Here is a 7,578-nt window from a genome sequence, read left to right on the forward strand (position 1 = left end):
ACAGTACAAAATATGTTCACAAGACAATTGCCTACAAAACTACCGGATTAGAAATGAAAACCGAGCCTTACCTCGATTTTTTTGCCAAAATTCGAAAATCTCCGAAACGAGATTCAGATCCATAGAAATTGTAGAGAATCCTTCCACGATCCTCGTGGTAACTTCAGATTTCCGATTCCATCAACGATCGGCGAAGAAATCTAAAGAGAGAGAGTAGGGAGAGTTTTAGAGAGAGAGAGAGAGAGATTTGAAGTAACTTAATGAGGAATTAAATAAATTTCCTATTTATAGCCCTTTGACCTGGCCCAATTCATCGACAAAATGGTGTCCTCATCGACGAATCTTTCACTGATTTCGTCGATGAATCGGTGGCCCCGTCGATGAATCTAGGATCTCCGATTTTTTCGAGACTCTTCGGCTTCTCCTCGTCGATGAAATCTGGCTTCGTCGACGAAATGTGCCAAATTTCCAATTTGCCCCTCTCTTATTTATTTAAATCCATTTATCACGGTTTGGGTTCTTACATCTTTTCCCTTGAGTAACCTAGCTAGCTCCCAAGTCCTATTGTTGGTAAGGGATTTCATCTCATCTTTCATGACAAGTTCCCACTTGCTAGCCTCATGCACTTGACATGCTTCATCATAGCACTCTGGTTCACCTGCATCAGTTAGTAATAAGTGATCCAAATATCTCCTATTCGGTATATACGGTTGGGAAGACCTCCTCAGTGTCAGAGTAGGAGTCAAAGTTGGAGTCTGTGGTGCTTCAGAGCACTCCTTTATGATAGATTCCTCTGTCTGGGAATTATCAATAGTCTGTTGTGCCACTTTGTTGTTAGTGAAATCATCCAACTCTACAATATTGGGGTTTTATAGTGTGAGATTACTTGGTGATGTCGCATCTTTGTACATAACCTTTTCATTGAAAACAACATCTCAACTTTTGATATATTTTCTTGTTTTGATCATCCCAGATGCGGTAACCAAACTCATCTTCACCCATATCCAAGAAGTTTGCATTTTTTAGATTTTGGATCAAGCTTGCCCCTAGCCTGGTCACTAATATGTACATAAGCAACGCAGCCGACAACTTTTAAATGTGAAAGTTTTACCTCCTTTTTGCTTCATACCTCCTCTGGTAACTAGAACTGCAATGGTACTGATGGACTTTGGTTGATTAGATAAGCAGATGTGTTGATTGCTTCTGCCCAAAATTGCTTTGGTAAACCTGCTTGTAATCGCATACTTCTAGCTCTCTCAATGAAGGTTCTGTTCATTCATTCTGCTATGCCGTTGTGTTAGGGCATACCTGGCACGGTTCTTTCAAGTTTGATCCCATACTCATAGCAAAACCTTTTGAATTCTCTATCTCCATATTCACCACCATTATCTGATCTCAGCTTTTTGATTTTTTAGCCTATTTCATTGTCCACCATGGCTTTCCATTTCCTAAAAACATCATACATTTCAGATTTATGTCTTGATAAATAAACCCATACCTTCCTGGAATGGTCATCAATAAAGGTGACGAAATAGGATTTCCCGCCAATGGATGAAATTGGGCTCGGTCTCCAAACATCGGTGTGCACCAGCTCTAATTTTTCTTTCTTTGGATTTCTGTTGAATGTCTGAAAGTTGACTTTTTTCTATTTGTCGAGGATGCAACTCTCACATTGGTCAATATTAGTTGACTGGAGACCTGGTATTTTTCCCTTGAGTTCATGATTTTCAAACCTTTCTCACTTATGTGACTGAGTCTCTAGTGCCCTAGGTTTGAATCTTCATTCCCTGCAGTAACTAAAATTGACATGCAAGCATCTGTGGTCATATAAAAAGTACCAGTTTTCTTACTGTGTAAGCATGTCATTGCGCCTTTGGAAATTTTCCAACTATCGCCACAAAAGGTTGTAGTGTAACCTTCACTTGCAAGCTGTCCAGCAAATATTAAATTTTTCTTGAGATTAGGTATATATCTGATATCAGTCAAACTCTAGGTGGTACCTATCAAATTTATTTTTGCTTCTCCTTTTCCTGCAATTTCACAAGGTTTATCATCACCAAGATAAACATTGCCATGATTTCCGGGTACATACCTGTTAAGCATTTCTTTGTTGCCTGTTGCGTGAAATGAGGCTCCAGAGTCTAATATCCAAGACTTTCCCTTCATTTCCAAAGAGCATAACAGTGCATCTCCTTCTCTTGAAGAAGAGGTGACTTTTCTGGCTCCTTTTTTTAGGATCAACATTGATTTTTGTAGTGGCGAGTCTTGCCACAATTCCAACACTTGATCTGCTTTTTGCTCTGAGTGTTGTTGGAATTTTGTGGAGCTCTTAATTTGGACCTTCTGCTTCTTGATCTTCTACGATTTTGATTTTTGTTTTGATTTCTTCCCCTGGTCTGTTTCTCACCTTGTGTGACCAAGGCACGCCCTTAGATGTTAACAGTTGGCTTTATCAGGGTGTCAGTATCCTATAGTGAAGTCATCACTTCTTCCAAATTAAAGGTTTCCTTACCAACAAACAATGTTGTGACAAGACTATCATAAGAAGGTGATAGAGATGCCAGGAGAAGAAGCGCTTTATCTTCTTCTTCAAATTTTACACCAAGACTCTGGGCCATGATCTTGTTGTAATAATTTATGTGGTCAAAAATATTTACCCCTTCTTCCATTTTTAGCTGATAGAGTTTTTTCTTCAAAAATAACTTGTTTGTTAGAGATTTTGACATGTATCTCTGTTCTAATTTTTTCCATAACTCTACAGGTGATGATTCATCTAACACAAAATATTTAACTTCATTTGACAGACATAAACGAATAGTACTAACCGCTTTCATTTCCATCTGTTAAAATAAATAATCTATATTATTCTAGAATTAAAGTTATCTTTACAGTAATATTTATACTAATATTTATACTAGTATATGAAATGAAAAATACAACTGAAATAATAACTAACAAATTAACAACTAAACTAATTAACAGATTAATAACAAAATTAACAATTCTAATACGCCCCCTCAAGATGGAGATGGTGAATAAAGATTTCACATTGCCATCTTGCGGTAAAAAGATGATGAAAAAAAAAAAAAAAAAAACTCCATTAATGTGAAGTATGACAGCAGCAGAGTTGGTAATGGCAACGGAGATGATTTGTAGGAGAAGATGTCGATGCATAAAGCAGGCGAGACGTGCCGGCGAACACGAAAATTGCTGCGAAGTGAGGACCAAAAATATGGCCCAAAACGAAAGAAAAGCCTGTAAAAATTTCCTTCAAAATTAAGAAACTCCAAGAGATCAACTGTCTCTGAGAACGAGTGACGAAACATGGCATAGCCGGAGCGGGAATGGCTGACCAGCAGATCAGACCCAATACGAGTGAGCCGGAGATGAGACGGAGACGACGACACAGACTAGTAGATCAAACCAGAGATAGAGTGGAGAGCTGCGAAGTCACTCTGAAGTGCGAAGCTCCTGACCGGCAATCACGGGAATCAACTTCAACTGAGATAATGGAACAGCAGATATTTATCAACTTCAATTGAGATAATGGAACAGCAGATATGGAAGGGATTTCCTGAAGACCTGTTCCAGAATTCCAACTGCCACCATTTTTTTTTTTTTAACTAATAGCAACAAACAACATCCCTGCTCAACAATCAGAGATAAAACAAAATTCCATCCAAACTTCAAAGAAAAACCCGAACAAGACCAAGAAGCCGATGCTTGGTTCACTGGATTCACCCTTGTAATTGGGTTCACAAAAGTATATCCACAAACTGATGGAGGCTTGCAACACCCAAACTGAAGAGGCGAAATTCGGGCGGCGAAGAACTAATCAACGGTGACATACTCCTAACCGAGCTTGATGCAAACCGCGAGATAGGTCTTGATCTTGTTCCAATTGCCGAAGCATTGTGAATCACCAGTTCCTTTGTGTCATTCTTTCGAACACTTGGAGCACACATAGGAAATGAAACCATACTAAATAATATTCCCAAAAATTCCAGAGCAGAATATGGGAGAAAGAATCATCAGCAATTTTCCAAGTAATAAAAACTTGAAGAAAGAAATGAAGAAAATTCCAAAGTAGAATTTTAAGGTATTCCATAGTAGAATTTTAGAGTAGGATATGCAACATTCCATAGTAGAATTTTAGAGTAGGATATGCAGCATTCCAGAGCAGAATTTTAGAGTAGGATATGCAGCATTGCAGAGCATAAAATTCCAAAGCATAAAATTCCAGAGTAGAAGTTTAGAGCAGAAAATTCCCAAAATTCTAGAGTAGAATATGAGAGAATGAAAAGAAAAAAAAAATGTATGCGGAAGCAAGAATCAGAAAAGCAGAAAATCCGAGGAAGGGAAGCGACGCAATCACCAACAAGGGAAAGAAGAAACCAAAGAAGCGAAAACGAAATGAGAAATGCCCAAACAAAGAAAACAAGAATAGAAAATCGTTGAGATAGGCAATTTCGAATCTCGCAAAATACAGAACGCCGCGCCCATCCGACTCTTCGGCACCTCTAGAGCACCAAAGCAGTAAGGAATCCACGACTCTGGGTGAACTGTGGTTTCGATAACTCGGTTTCAGAGGTGAATGTCTGCAACAAAGCCGCGGTGACTGCCCAACACAAGAACGATGAGGGGTTCCAAGAACTCGGTTTCAGAGGCATCATCAAGAAGCTTCAAGGGCTTCAAAATGAGGAGTGATCTTGATCGTGAATGGAAACCCATGAATCTTGATTGCAAGAATGATTTACTTGCTCTTCAAATGCTAGAAGTTGAACTTGAAATCATCACCGCCAGTGGCGACGACATTGACGGAATCTGGAGCTGCGGACATGGCAAATGCAAGGGATTGTAGTGAGAAGAGATCGCAAAGCCTGTGGAGATTGAGAGAGCGGCAGAGTAGAGCGAAGAGTGCTCTGAGAGGCGAGATCGCAAGAGGAACTCTTCGCAGGGAATAGCGGAAGAACTCTGAAACTGAGAGAGAGAGAGAGAGAGAGAGAGAGAGAGAGAGAGAGAGAGAGAGAGCGGAAGGAAAATACTCTAATACCATGTTAAAATAAATAATCTGTATTATTCTAGAATTAAAGTTATCTTTACAGTAATATTTATACTAATATTTATACTAGTATATGAAATAAAAAATACAACTGAAATAATAACTAACAAATTAACAACTAAACTAATTAACAGATTAATAACAAAATTAAGAATTCTAATACCATCTCTGCCTAATCATCATCTTTGATATTTTTTGGCTTCTTCTTGATTAGTGGTTTAATCAAGTCACGCTGAATCAAAATATCCTTAACTATACTATACTATAGAGTGAAATTGTTTCGATCGTCAAATTTCTCCACACCGAATTCAGATAAATTGTCATCTATTATAAAATAACAACTTAAAGGCTGATTTTGGCAAAATACTGCACCAATGTGTCCGGAACGATCAAAATAGTTAAGAATGAAATTAACTGGATTTATGTGAGTCCCAAAAATGATGTGACAGGTGGATCCCACTGGTGATGTGGCAAAAAAAATCTCGCGTGCAGCAAACACTTCCTCTTGCACACACAGCTTACTTTCTCCAATGCAATTATAACTCCAATCCAAATATAATAGTGCAGGAAAAATTTTGATCCACTCCTTTACTTTTTAAAAAATGAGGTGCCCACCTTTTTTTTTTTTTTTAATTTATAAAAGACCTCACCTTTAGTTTTATGTTTTTTTGTTTGTTGTGACTTGCTGGGAAGATTACTTCTTCCTGTTACCACCTTTCTTCTTCGTCTCTACACAAAGAACACTCCATGCTCTGCCTCTGCACAGAGAAGAAAAAAAATGGAGGACTTCACACACCAGGCAACCACTCCTCGCGGCTGAGACGATCAACAACGAACAATTTTGCGGGGAAGCAACTCAAGGAGCTGGTATGGCGGCGCGTGAAGTCACCGTTCACGCCTCTGCGACTGCTGTCCCAGCTTTGACTCGACGTCGCTGAACCCGAAGGTAAGCTCAGATTTTCAATCACGCGTCTCACCATCTCCAAGCTTTGATACCAGTTGTTAGGGGAAGGAGATGAAAACAGCAACACAATCAAACAGAGAACACAATAGATATACATGGTTCGGCCAAACTCGGCTTACGTCCACGGGAGAAAGGGAGTCTCACTGTATGATCAATAAGAAAAATACAATGGAGGAGGAGAGCGTACTCTAACTCAACTCTGGGCTCAAACCTCTCTGCCTCACACACGGCTCTCTCTTCTTCTGCACTCTGTATATTTTTCACACACACACATAACTTTACAAAGCGGTGTATAAATATATGCCAGAGAGAAGCATTGAGATGGAGCAGCAATAGAGACGAAATACATGCTCGAGGCTGCGCATGCTCCACGAGCTATATCTTTCCAAGCAAAAAATAAATGCACCCACATGGGTGGGTCAACTACCTGAATCCTTGATCATGTCCTCTATTTCTTGCCTGCCTGTCGTTGGTTTCCTGGTTTTAATCTTTGTCCAGCTGGACAGAATGCAGGTTGAGATTTTTTTTATGGGAAAGGCTCCTCTCCTATGCAGAGGGCAGGGGACCCTCTTCTTTGCCCTCCATAGCCCATTCATTTGACATGTGTGATGATCTAATGGAATTCTTCTATATTTTTCTTTCCTTTTCCTAAAAATGGCCTTCTACAAGTAAAATTGTGTAAGAATACAATACAACATGGTCTATAATAGCTACACAATATTGCAGTAAGAAACAAATGTTTTTTGATTCTTTGCCTTGCACCTTAGCTGAACCATTAGTACTAATATCCTCGATTGGCATGCCTCTGATAAAAGGCTTTCACCCTCCATTAAGCCTCTCCAAGAGAGGATGGCTCAACCAAAAGTAAGGTGAAACCAAGTTTTCAGTCCAACAGCAGTTCTGTGGAAGCTTTGAAGGCATTTTTAATTCTGCTTGAAAAATGCGTTTCTCCTCATTTGGAAAATATAACCAGTTACAGAAATTTGGACAAAAAAGTTTTCTGGGCCAGTGTCCAACCTCATTTGAAGGGTTTTTCTACTTTCTACTTTCTTTATTGCATTTCACAATTAGCTATTTCCTTCTTTTGTCATCAACATGTTTCCGATGCCTAACTCTCCAATTCGAGTGCACCAAATGGTGCATAATCTTCAATGAGCTTTCTTTGTTTTTCTCATCTAAGAGAAGATTTTGAGCATTTCCAAAATTAATCAACAGATTTAAATTATTAAATTGCTTCGGATTTTCCGATACTAAGCATTGTTTCTCAGGTAAACACATGAATCATATGTTTCTGAATTTGCTACGCAGCATTTCAGGAAAAAAATCCTTGAAAATATTCCATATGTATTTTACATAAGTTGCAACTTAAAATTAAAGAAAACAAAGAGGTTTTGAAATACAATTTCGAAAATCAGCTTTAATTTTTCATCTATCTTTTGTGGAAAATGCTGACAGTCAAGGGCCAGCATTGCATAGTACTACGCATCTTTTGTTTGTATGCAAAAAGAGATTATAAGGAATCCTTCTCCTTTTTTAACACCTATTAAATATT

This window comes from Malania oleifera, chromosome 1 (genome assembly GCF_029873635.1).
Source record: "Malania oleifera isolate guangnan ecotype guangnan chromosome 1, ASM2987363v1, whole genome shotgun sequence".
In the NCBI taxonomy this organism is placed as follows: domain Eukaryota; kingdom Viridiplantae; phylum Streptophyta; class Magnoliopsida; order Santalales; family Ximeniaceae; genus Malania; species Malania oleifera.